The sequence below is a fragment of the Agelaius tricolor genome, unplaced genomic scaffold, assembly GCF_023055355.1.
Source record: "Agelaius tricolor isolate 1412-34295 unplaced genomic scaffold, bAgeTri1.0.p SCAF_7, whole genome shotgun sequence".
Classification (NCBI taxonomy): Eukaryota; Metazoa; Chordata; class Aves; order Passeriformes; family Icteridae; genus Agelaius; species Agelaius tricolor.
The window spans coordinates 49,809,459-49,823,396 of record NW_027269267.1 but is presented as its reverse complement, the minus strand read 5'-3'; positions in this window follow the sequence as shown (position 1 = coordinate 49,823,396).

The following is a 13,938-nucleotide window of genomic DNA, read 5'->3' as shown; positions in this document are numbered from 1 at the left end:
ATTGGATGCTGATTCATTGCATGACACATCCACACACAAAGCTTCAAAAATTCTATAAAATTGTCCCACAGCAGCTGTCATGAGAATACTGTATGTGCCCTGGAGTACTACATCAGGGTGGGAAGAGCTACAAAGGGGCTGAGCAGAGGCAGTGAAACTTGTGACTGCCCTCAAGCCGTGTCAAGTGCAGCCCAATCTATGCTGATCTTCAACAACACATACAGAAAATACACCAGTGTGGTATTCATTCCAAATTGATCTCATCAGTTCAAAATTAAGTCTTAACAAAAGATATCCTCTTGGAAAAAATAAAAAGTTTAAACATATGTAAACAAAGGTTTGGCATATGAGGAAGTTATTCCTAATAGGAGGTAAATAAGAAAAGAAAAATTTTCAATACTTCCCCTTTTTGAGATTGCTTTCCCACATCTTAACTGTGCAAATAAAACCCGTGACTCGTGCATAGGAAAGATTCCCTAAATCCACTTACCAGTTAATCTGATTTTACATGTGGCACAGCACAGTTTTACTTCTGTTGTTTGGAGGACTTCCTTTACCAGGCCATTTCTCAAGAAATGCCCCAAATGGCACAATGAATATCAATGGCATAGTGAATATCAGTGGCACAAAGAAACCAATATATCTGTCTGTATCCTGAAGAGAAAGCCTCTATTTTTCTTTTCCTAAAATCAATATTTATGTTGTCTATCTCCAACACAGGGTTTTAATAACTTTTTAGTACACAGGGTGCGTGTAAAGTTCTCTAGCACAGTATGGAGCTTAGTCCCAATGTATTTAAAAAAAATGCAGTTTCTTCTGACAAACAAAAAGGAACATTAAAAATGTAATGGTCAGTACCATTATATAATTGCACTTCTCAAGATTCTTAAACTTATGAAAGAATGATCTTAGAGGTATATGACAAATTTGGAATATGCAACCACATACAAAGAAATATTTCACTGATTCTTTTTTACTGCTTTACAAATAGAAATATCTTTCTTTATTATTAAAATATTTCAGAAATATTCCAGAAATAATGAAATATTGAAAAATATGCAGATTTCAGAAGATTTTGGGGGCAACTCTTTCCAAATTTTTTGTGTTTCCATTATAGTGGTTTAATTAGGCATATGAAGCTAAACAACTAAAACTAAATGAGACATGCATTTGACACTAAGCTGTAAAGCTGCCAGGAATAAAGGAGTGCCTATGTTTATTAATCAGACTTCTGACAAGTGAAGAGTGAAATGGGTCTTAAAAATATGAGAGCTATTTTAGGTAGCAGTAATTATCTATGATCTGATAAAGTACATATTCACTGACAGCAAATGATCCTGCTTCACATCTGCCCAACACTTCTGTCCTGGAAAAAGTAAGAGAAGCAATGTGGACTTCATCCAGTGTTTAATCTACCAGCAGATCAATATAACCTTTGCTTAATATTAGAATTTTCATAGAACTTCAGCAAAAAAACCCATAAAACAGAACATACCTTGAAACAGTTATAATTGGTCTTTTTCTAATGTCACAAAAGATCAATTCAGCCTTTTATAAGAAAGAAAACAAAAACTTAAATGTTAACATTATGGTATACATATATAGAAGCGTAATATTTTATTGGATAAACATATAAACTGAAAATAACCCATACTGATCCTCTGATCATGACAGAGACATGTCTACTTAGGACAACAGTCATTGGCCAAGCAGTGGGGTTTTTTGGGGTTTGTTTTTTTTTTTTTTTGATTTTGGGTTTTTTGTTTTTGCTTTTTGTTTTCTGTAGTTTTATTGACTGGGGGGAATGTTTGATTGGTAGAATTTCTTTTTAATAGCAAAAGAATGATGGATATCGGGATGAGAGATTTCAAGGTGGTAGCTTCAAAGAAGTTGTTCCTGTTTCCTTCACTGGACAGTGTTAGTGTGTAAGGATTAGAAATTAGTCAACTATGTGCTTAAAACGCTGAGCTGGCCAGGGTACATGACCAAACTATTCAGCAGTTGGCATAGATTTGGTCCAGGTCAAGCAGTACTTTCCTGTTAAAACTTCAGCTATTCCTAAAGATAAGCACAAAAATACACTGTTGCTAAAATGATTGCTCCTATCTCTTTCAACAGAACAAATCTATTTATCAGAGGCAGGGATTATAGCTGTATGGATTAAATAATTTCCATGTTCTTTGTCCTCAGGACCAACAAACTATGTTCTTAATTTTCTAGGATAGACATAGACCTCATCCCTCCAAAGCCATAAACCACCAATTTTGCCTCTGGCCTTTTCTAAATCTAGTGCCCAATATTTTGCAGAAAGATATATGTCAGCACATGAGTAGGATGTGTTTTGCTTTCACTAGTCAGTTAGCAGAGGGCTGATTCTGCTGAGTAACTAATTCTAGTAAAAAGAAATATAAGAACTTTAACTTTGCCTTGTTTTCTATATTGTATTGTTGCATACAATACTCCTATATACTATGTGACTTGCAACTATCAATACAGTATTGCAGCTGCTTTCACAAATAAAATTCTGTCTCAGAAAAACAATAAAGAAATTGGCATCTGAATAATTTAAAAAGTAATGATATATGGATAATTTAGCTAAGTATTGACATTTTACATAAGTGTTGAAAAGTACAGATGTGTAACAAAAGTCTTATCCAAAATATCTGCCTGCTAGGGCAAATTTTCCAGCTCTGTATAATGTAGCTCTGCAATCAATTGCAGACAAAATGTATACTCAATAAGAATTGAAAGTATATTCAATATGGTACCAAACTGCTCAATTTGGAGTTGTGTACTGTTATCAACTGTGCCTTAAACTAAATTGTAGGCCTTAAAGTAAATGTCAACTTGTTCCCTCATTGCATGTTAGGGAGCTCAAAAATGCTTCCCAACTTCTTTCTCTTTTCCTTCTTCCCCTCCTCAGTGGAAGGAGTTTTCCAGCACACTAAACTCCTCTGTGCCACATATGTGTATGGTTTTCTCAAAGTTCAATAAACAAAATTCAGTTTTCATCAGCTCAATAAACTGATGCTGAAAGAATTGATGGCACCCAAAGATTGCCAGAATGGGCAGAATCCTGAGCAATGCTGTGGCACAGCTCAGAAACCATAGACATGACTGTAAATTCTTATGATTGGACAGAATATCAAATGTCTGTGATTAGCAAGAGCACCAGCTTTCTCATGAGCTTTGTAGTTCTCTCTCTTTGCTGTCAGTACCACAGAATATTTCCTTAAGGAGCATCTGTGAAGTCATGATTCCTGCCAAATTTAGAGCTAGAAGTAGTATTTTACTTAAGTAAAATAGTTTCAAATACATCAATATGTATTTGAGCTTTCAAAAAAGAGCTTGCAGGAAGCCTGATTGCAAAGTATGCTTATTTGACAAATTTAGGCATACACCAGTCACTTATACTTACACCTCTTTCTACACAATTTATCACTTAAAATTAATAACAGGAAGAATAATGTAATCATTCTGTGATTTAATTTGAATTTATGTTAACTTCAGTAGAATTAATTCTCCTTTTATTTGAAGCACCTAAAGTTTGCAAAAAATCAGATCTCTAAAGTTTTTGGTGAACATGTATCTACTGTTATGCTCAGATGGCATTTTCTATCTAGAAAATAATAGTTTTAAAAATCGTAGTTTTTTCTGAGCTTTTTGGTTTTCTTTTGGTTTTTTTTTTTTAATCTGTTGGCATAAAGTTCATGCCACATGAACTTTACAGACTAAAATTTAAAATTTGATAGATATGGTAGCTCAGCACCTACAGAATACTGGCAAGTTAGTAATATATAAAACCCAAAAAATTAAAAGAAGAATTGGGTCTATATTTTCAGGAAGAAAATGTTTGATGGCTGGATAACAAAAATAATTTTTTAATGCAATCCAAGTGTATCTATGCATCTTTAAATATTCATACAAAGCTAACCATAGCTGAAACACTCACCATCTTACCAAGCCCTGAAACATTCTCATTGTCATAGTATTATTATTAAAGTTATTTCAGAATGATTTCATAATGATGTATTCCTTTCAACATTAATTTCTTATTAATATCCTTTACCAATATCAGTACCTTCAAAAACAAGTAGAAGGATTAACCTTTTGTGATAAACTGCTCTAAACAACTTCTGATATGAGAGCTTCTTCTATTCTGTCTAACTTCAAAGTTTCCTTTTTTATTCTGCAAACCTTTTATAACATTCCCAGGAAAGCAATTTTAGTTCCTCCCTCCCCTAATAATTTGATCAAGCATAATTAAATTAGCATTATTTATTATACATGCAGTGTATAATAAATTAGTACATCAATGCATAAACACATCAAATCTGTAATCATTAGTTATGAGTTGCAATAACAAATATTTGTGTTTCCCATTTGATCTTAAGTAGAGATATATTGTTTAATCTTCAACTGGCTTCTTTCATTTCTCCTTTATTTAGGAGTCATTAGGCATTACTTTATAGACATTAGAAACATACAGATTCACATCTAAAAAACCCACCAGACTTTGAATTTTCAAATATATTCTAGAAAAAAAGAATTATTTTCTTTAAAATTTCTGCTTCAAAAAGCACCTGGTAGACTGAATGACACAGATTAAAAATGGATATTTTCTCTTCTCTTGTTTTTGAAGTTCAGTTATGAATTGTTAATATAACTTGTATTAGTTTATGATGGAATTTCATTGAGGCAAATGAACAATCAGTTGGGAACAACTGAGCACAACTAGATACCTGGTAAAATACACAAATATTTCCACCTTTAGTGGAGATTCTCCTTATATGTTTCACTCTAGTATATTTATGTATGTGGTTCATTGTAAACATACACAAATGCGTGTGAGTGTGCATACACACTGTCTTTGTATTTATATGCATACTGGGGGGTGTGGGGCACAAACAAAATATCCTAGCAATTGAATTGTTCCCAGGTAATTTGTTTGCTAGATGTTACTTCACCTTTTTTTTTTTCAATCTGATGTGTGTATATTTACAGGTGAAATCAAAGTGATTTTTTAGTCATATTAGCAAATGACAAGTGTACCCTTCCTTGTTTTTGTGTAATTAATTCTTTAGTAAGTGTTTATGACACACATAAAAGAGAATTGAAACAGTGGTTTTTTCACAGTATTTCTCTGTCTGTGTTCAATCTTGAGACATGAAAGAATTTATCTAAAGAAATGCATAAACCACAATTATATCCTTTCTTTTTTCCACTTCTTCTCGCATTCTGGATAAATTCTTGAGTACTTTTGTTTGGCCCTTTTCCACTTTCCCTATGATGTAATCTATATAATTTTTATATTTGATCCTGCAACTTACCCAAGTTGTTTCTATACTAATATTCTTGAAACTAAATGACTACCTTACAGCTTCTATTCAATTACTTTAATTCTATGTTATTCATCTATTAGAGAAACGCAATCTAGAAAGTATTATTTCATAGAACATTAAATGTCTTAAAAGCCTCTATAAAAAGAAGAGGAAAAAGAAATTATTTCACTTAATTTCATTGTGTTTTGTCCTTCAAGGAAAATTCTTTTTGAAAATGTCTACTCGAAACTAGGTGGTTTGTCATTTTCAAATGCTTTTTACATCCCCGGATACATTAAAAAAAACCAAAAAAAACCCCAATGTAACACTGGAAAACAAGAAACAAGTTAAAAGGAACTACAATGATGTGCATGACTTGAATTATTATGCCCAAACCAAAACATGCCCATCATCTTTTAAAAATATACATCAAGGAGAAAAATCATTGCGGTGGCATTTCATGCATCATTATAAAGGATCTTACTTTTGACAGGCAATCTGAAATAATTTTTTTTCTTTCATTAAAACAGAAATTCTCGTTATATTACAAAAAAAACCTGCCAACCCTAAACTGATCTGTTCTCTATACTTTATTCATTCTCAAGGGCAAATAATTTTGCTCTCTTTTTTTTATCTTCAGAAAGAGTTTTCATATTGAATTTTGCTGCTCTTTTTTTTTTTTTTAATACTATCCTTGAAAATGGACTAGAATTGTCTCTTAGAATGTAGACTTTTTAAGCATCCGCAATTTGCCTTCTAAAAGGATTTAGAATATTGTTGAGGTCTGAAAAGTGAACTTGAAGCATATACTTTGAATGTTTCTGTCAGAGGTCACACAAAAATACAGACTGTAGAAAGGGGTAAGAGCTGTGATAAGAGTGAAGTTTCAGCTACTATGGATTTTTACAGTAATTTATACTGCTTCCTGCCTGTAGGCAGGCAAATAACCCAATAAGAGGAGAAGCACTTGAAGAAAAAGACCAATGAACAAAACCCAGGCTTCTCTGTGTAATTCCCAGCAGACTTTCCTAAATCTAATACTGCAGAGACACAAAATATCCTGCTCTTCTGCCCTAAGAAAATAGTGCCCACTTACAGAATTTGGGAGGAGTGATAACTAAGTTTGCTCAAGTATTTCTAGTGAGTCCAAAGTCTTGGTGTGAACTGAAAATGAAAGTCTAAATATCTACAAAAATATGGGTTATGTTGTCTGATTCAATGCTCTACTGCAGAACAATAAAGGTGTGGGGGGAGACATAATGATAACTTTGGGAGACAATACATGAAATCTAATTCTAGTTGATCATAGAATCACAGAAAGGCTTGAGTTGGAAGGGACCTTAAAAAAAAAAAACAATTATATTTTTAAATTAGTTGTTTTGTAGTCTAGCAGAAGACCATATAAATCAAATACTATGCTGCTTTTGTACTTTTAGGAATGAGAAATACAAGATAAAAGTCAAATTTGAATATTAATGGAACAAGATTATACCTACTTCCCAAATAAGCCATTAAGTCAATATCATTTTGGTTAACTCAAACCCTTTAAAAGGTTAGAACTTTTCTAACACAGCTACTTCTGGTTGAACTGTGTTAGGGAATGATTACACAAGCAGATCAGAGGGCAGATCTGAGGAAGGGGTGATGTCTGGTGAGTGGAGAGTAGGAGATGAGCAGCTGCTCTTGAAGCACGAGCTGTCACCACTGTTTGTGCTAAACAAACCTGGATATTTTGCACTAAGGGTCATACAGAAGGAAGGATAGAAGAAAGGAGGGAATGACAGGATAAAGGTGAGCAGGAGGACATTCTCAAGTACACATTAAAGCAGTTGATTTGCGACAAAGAGGGACAACATACAGTGGGGTTTATTTCAAATGCATGTCAATGAAAGGTATCAGAGAAAGTAGGCAGCTTGAAAAACATTGATGATCATTTCATCCAGCAATTATTCAATGTATCATTGGAGATTGGCACAACTGAAGTCTGGAGAGCAGGCTTCTCACGTGTAATTTCTTCAGTCTTTATCAAATACCAATCCACACTGAGATACCAAGTAAGGGAAAAAGTGAGGAAAAGTAGTACAAATTCAAGGTGCCAGTATTTGTGTTCCAATGAAACAACTGTTTTCTTTCTTTTCAACATGGCAAGGGTGAATGTTTCCACACCAAGCTGTCTTCATTTGAACACTTCATTATTTTCAACATATTTTTCACTCATTTCTTCACCACTGCAAACACACATTGCTGTGACTGACTTATCTTAAGTGAGAAATTAAAATATAAACCTCTAAAATATCAATAAAGCTGACATAAAATCTTTTTGGTTGTCTAGAATAGAAGGTAGAAAGACTGTGGCCTCAGGGCAATATATTGTGCCTAAAGGCTCATGGAGTCTGCTGTCACACATTGCATTAAATATTATTACACTCTGTCTGTTGACATTATGCCTTTGGGATTTTCATAGAAGGTTGAGCATGATCTCCAAGATTGCTCACAATTTAGCTAGTGCACACTATACTGCTGCTATAATACTCATGGGTAGGCCACAACTCAGTCTTTTCTTGCATTGGCTAGTAAGAGTGTCAAATTACCAGACAAAACCAAGTGAAAGGGAATGCTAATTAAAAGGGCAGGATGTGTTCCATTTGTTCTAATCAAAGAGTGCTTAATCCCTTCATAAGCTGGCTGGCTTTGTTGGATGAAATTCTGAACAACCTTGTTACTTTTGATAACTGTAAGCCACTGACTCATGGCCCCTTGACAGCTAGCTGAGCATGTAATAACATTTCTCTGTATTTGGGGGCTGGCTTAGCTGGCTTTATAATAGATTATTATGGATGTTAAAGTGAAATGTTAGTCTTTCTTTAAAGCGCTGTATTCCCTGGTAATTAAGGTTATAAAAAGGGCACTGAACACAATGCAGCTTCAAGGTCGCCCCACGTCTTCAGTTTGTGTAAATAAGGTATTAACCATAGGTTTATTCTGCAGTGCTAATAACAGAAAGACAGCTCTTCTATTACTGGTACATGACAAATTCACTGAAAGCTATTTTTAAGTGCAAACAAGCACCTTTCGCTTCAATTAGAAGACTCATTAAATTGTAAGTACTTTTATAAGAAGACAGAAAAGGTGGAAACACAATGTGGAAAAAAGACAAAAGAGGAAAAAAAACCCCAAAACTCTCAAGTAAGCAGAGCACTACTGGACAAAATACAATCAAATGACATTGCACAACTACTTCTGCAGAGGAACAGATTGCTTGGTATAACAAGAACCTTAGTAAAATCCCAGCTCTTGGCATAGTAAGTCTAGAAGGACTGAAAACTAAGATTTTATTTTAACATTCAGCGCACTGATTTTTTTTGTAGTGTCTGCTTTGTCATCTGTCTATTCCACTGTAAATATAATAATTTGAAGAAAAGAAAGAGTTCCCTGTACATAATGCATTAACTTCCTAGCAGACAGGGGAGTAGGACAACAAGAACTACATAACCTAAGAATGTAAAACCCTTTAAAAATTAGGTTAAAAAAATGAAATTTTCAAGAAAAAGGAGTCTGGCATTTGCATGAAAAATGATGGGGGGCATGAGAAAGGTAATATAATATCTAAATGCAGCTATTTAGAACAACCAGTATAAAGGCAGACTGAGATCTCTCTGTGCATTTGCATTTATTGTCAGACTCTAGCTTTGTTTTTGACAAAGCCAGCCTAAGTAGGTCCTTTATTGCTTTGTGCCTTGATCAAGAAATGAGTGTTATCTTTCAGGACTGCTAATTCAATAATTCGCTTGAGAGAACTAAAAGACAAATGTGTGAAGTTACTTAAAGGAAAGCAATTCCAAGAATACCTACACCATTATATGATACAAGCACAATGTGAAGTGCAATCAGCAGAAACTAAACCATGTAAGGATCAGATTTGCTGGAAGGAAAGTTTTGCATAATGAATGGAGTATTTGTCTAGAGAGACTGGAAGGGGAGTTACAAGACCTGACTGCCTAAAATCTTGAGGAGCTTAATCTGCCCAGTATCTGAACCTGATAGGCTGGCCCAGAATTCTACTGAGGTTCCACCCAACTTAAATATTTACTCATAACAGAGATGTTTTTGTGAGAATGTAAGGAATTTCTGAATCTTTGATCATTGATACAAACATTACCTAAGGATGAGGTTTTAAGCCAAGCAGGTTGACTCAAGCAACATTCACACAAAGCCCTTGACTCCTGTTTCTTTTCAATGAGTTTAGAGACAGAAGGAATGAAAAATTAACTATAAAAAGGAAACCTAGAGAAAAATGAGTGCTGTGTTAGAAAATGATTTGAATCTTAACTGTTTTGCCAGTTAAGAAAAGAATTGCATGTATAGCATATGTACCAGTAGATAAAAAATTTTCATAATGAAGGGAAATAATCACAACTGTAACTTAAAAAACACAATGTCCCAATGTCATGTATTCACCCAAATTATTCTCATCATGAAAGCACATTTAGACATGGTAATAACAATGCATGGTGTATTTATATTTAGTTACTACGAGAACCCACTTTCTCCAAACAGAAGAAAATGCTCTGCAAATGTCTCATTCCTGAAGCGTGCATACAAGACCTGATTCTGGTGTTAATGACTTCAAAGGCAAAAATTAAGCTGTAGAAAGACAAATTATTTTTATGTGGAATAGAACAAATGTAGTTGCTCAGGGAATTGCTGTGAGGGCTCAAATCATTAAGAACATAAAAAGCAAGCAACTCTTTTTGGAACACACTGAAAGAGAAGGTACTGCTGCATGTTGTGAAGCATTCAGTCTTCCTAGTAGTTAGACTGAGTCCTTCTGAGAGCCTGGAGTACACCGAATTTCAAAATTCTGTCTGAGTCTAGAAGACAGGCAAGCAAGCTGCTCTGTTGGGTACAAATGTTTAGCCAAATTATAGAAGCAGGATACAGTAGAAGATTAAGCCACCTGAATTCTGGTGTCTCCATATGTGCTGACAAATGCACATATGTGTATTCTGTACTTCCCTCACTGCTCTGTCCCAAGCATCAGAGTACTCCTCTGTTTCCTGTGAAGCAGTTCAATGTATTCAAGTCCTGTGACCAGGTAAAGACAGTTTGTTGCTTTCTCCACTTCTCATTATCATAAATATTCTAATAAAATATTCAGCACATAGATACATAAATGGCAACCTGTGAAAATGTATTGTATATATATATAAAGTACATTAAAAAGTGAGAGACCTATCTTCATCAATCAGTTTTCATGGGTTTTCCATTGAATAGAATAAAGCAATGCTTTTTGAAGGGAGTGCAAATCAGCACAATGTATTTTTCTATATCAGCTGAAGCTACTATACATTCCCAATTTTTCATCCATTGTATAGTTCTAATTATAGTTGTGCTTTTCTAAGCTTTCTCATTGTAAACTATATTTCCCATTTTGCCCTGAGATAAAAAAATATTGGTCTGAATTGCTCACACCAGGCTATTGATGCACCAGGCTTGTAGCAATTTACAAATGAAATGCAGTATTGGGTAGGGTCCCAAAGGAAATACATTTTTTGTGTTATAAGGAGACAAGCCCTCAACTGCCATAAAAAGATATTTCACCACTGACTTTGTTAGACAAAAATCAGTTTATACAAACTAAGAATTTGGCTGGAACTCTGTGAAAACTATCAGCACGTGTTTTGATTTATGCAACTGTTGCTGTTTGTTTTGATACTGTATTAGAAGTATAGGGATTAAATTAAATTTACTAATAAAATCAAAACTTAGCAGGATAATAGAATGTTCACTCTAAGGAGTTAATGAAGAATTAAATTATTCACACTGTACCCAAAAGTTGTCTACAGAATCTTCATAATTTATATTTATGACCCAGGTATTCATTAGTCAGTTAATAAGAATCTTTTCCCCTGTGGGAAATTCATCAAGAAATAAAGAGACAAGCAGGGAAATACTAATGAAAAGTTTCAACAGATTTAAGTTTTCCTAAAGGCTAGAGCAGGATAATCATTATTTTACTTACTCACCTTTTTTACTTTACTTACTTTGGCTTCTGTTAATTTGTACTTAGAAGATCAGAAAAAAAAAAAACAAAAAAACAGAAAAAGAGGTCAGGAATTAAAAAAAAAAATAAATTGAAAATTCTGCTTAGCCATGCTCTTTGAGTCATATGAAAACTTTTAGACATATACCTGCATATGTACATATAAAACTTTTTAGTCTATATCCTTTCCTGTCTCTACTAGACTGATGCCAAATGCCTGCATTCTGGGTCAATTACTGTTACAAAAATTTGTGATTTTATTCTTTCCTTTTATTGCTGCATGTATTCTTCTTTTGATTCCTTGTTGCAATTTCTTGGGCATACATCAAAAAGAATAAAAATACTAAACATTTAGATTTTCTTTGCAGTGGAGTTTTACAGATGGTTCCATTTTCACTTTTCCATTTAACTACATAATTGTAAAACGTCTGGCAACATTTTTGTTCTGTATCAAAATCTGACACAGATGGAAACGTAAGAATTATATAAACATAATATGTAAGGTAATATTAATAGAATCACATTTTACATCTTCTTGAACCAGCTATGCTCATATTATCAGTTCCAGAAAGCAAAATACAAGCATGAAGAATTCGACATTTCCTTTGCATATTAAACTTGTGCTCTGAGCTTTAACACAGAAACTTGCTGATTACACACCATTATGCCAGTCATGACAATCTGTTAATTCAGCTGAACTAATTAAACAAATCTGATATCACTGTATAAGAATATATGCTTAAATATATATGTAAATATTTATATGAAGCTCACATTTAACTAATTATTCTTTTTAAAAACAATCACCAAATGAGGTCTGACAAAACAATTCACCTAAAGAGTCTGAGTTTTGAGTCCTGAGAAATTATTAAGCAAAAGATGAATCCCAGGAGCATGTTATTGTAAAGTAAAAGAACACAGAGCTTCTGGCTCAACACCCAAGGAACTTGTTGTTCCTCTCTGAGGGGCACAGTCTTGGTCTCTCTCAAGCAGTGCCAGTTAATACCATGTCTCAGCTGACTCTTTTCAGGTAAGCACAGAGTCCAGCTACAGGACTGTAGGAGCAAACCTCCTTCCCACCATTCCTGCAGGGTAGCAGAAAGCAACACACCCTCATAACCAAGCCAAATGCTTGCTGCTTTCTAGGAAAGATGCAAATATGTGCACTTTGTCAGGATAGTTCCACATTCATCTAAGAACTAGAAATTGATAGCAATCAGCATCCCAGTTATTTTCTCAGATGTGCTTGTCTTCATCTAAACATAGGTCCCCTTGCTAAGGAAGTTTTCCCATTTGACCACCCAGCAGCCCTGCTGGCAGCCACAGCCACACAGCTTGAGTGGAACTGCAGCCCTTCACAGGGCATCTCTCCCGTTAAAAGGTGCTCCTTTTAACTCCTCACACACCCCATTCTTGCAGTCTGTACCATCTCTACCCTAGGTTTCCCAAACTAAGTCTCAGGCATCTCAAAATATTTTAGTCCTGGTGCAACAGCTAAATAACAAGTAACAGCCAGAGCCAGGTGCCTCTGGAAAGGGACCCTAAATGAAGGAATTCCAGGGATTTTATATTCTCCTTTTCAAAGTGTACAAAAGTGTAGGACCCTCAGCTGCAGCTGTGCTTCTGATTATCCAGTCACCTGGCTTCTGCCACAGGTCCCTGGGTCTTCCTGTAACTCAGAGCACAATCTTTTATTTTCTGAAAAACATCTGGCCTAGACTTTATACTTAGTGTATATATAGATTTTGTGTTGGTCCAGAAGCCAATAAGGTTGGTTTTCTGTAACATTAGAAATATTAGAATTTGCATTCATTTTTTGAAAGGATGACATTTATCTGTTATCCTGCCAGCCAACACCCTAAACCCTACTTTTTGCATCTCACATTCTCTACTCCTTTCTTCCCCTTACATTCTTAATGTAGCATTCTTTACCCCCTAAATTCTCATTCCCCCATGACCTGTCTTTCATATTCTTTTACTTGATTTTTCCTTAAATGCTAAGCAATTCCAAGGAGCATTTCTGGAATTTCCTTCTGTCTTTTTGCTGTATGGGGGACCCATTGTCGCAGCTTAAAACAGACCTGATTCCCTTCCATTCTTAGAATGCTCTTCGATTTCTCAGACATTTTGGGAAATTATTGCCAATTACACTGTTGTGCAGTAACAAAGCATAGAGTAACTCCATTTTGTATGACAACCTAATCCAATAGGTTCATGCTAAATATGCCATTGTCAGAATGCTTCACAAACTGAACACTTCAGGGAGCACAGACATTTCTCCGGGTATTATCTGGAAATGAGCAGGGTTTAGGCATATGGCTGCTCAGAATGGGGCAAATTTGGGCATGTGAAGAGGTACAATTCCAAGAAATTGTATTTGTGGTGTTTATCTATGCAGTCATCTTGCAGATATATTTTGAGGAAGAAACTAAGAAACAATATCGAACAATATCTTTAAATGAAAAGTTTAACTATACATCCCTTATTAAAAACTAATATAGCAGTTGAATATTTGCTATAACCACTCCCAAACTCTGTCTCAAATTCTCTGTCAACATTAATTTGAAGTACTGC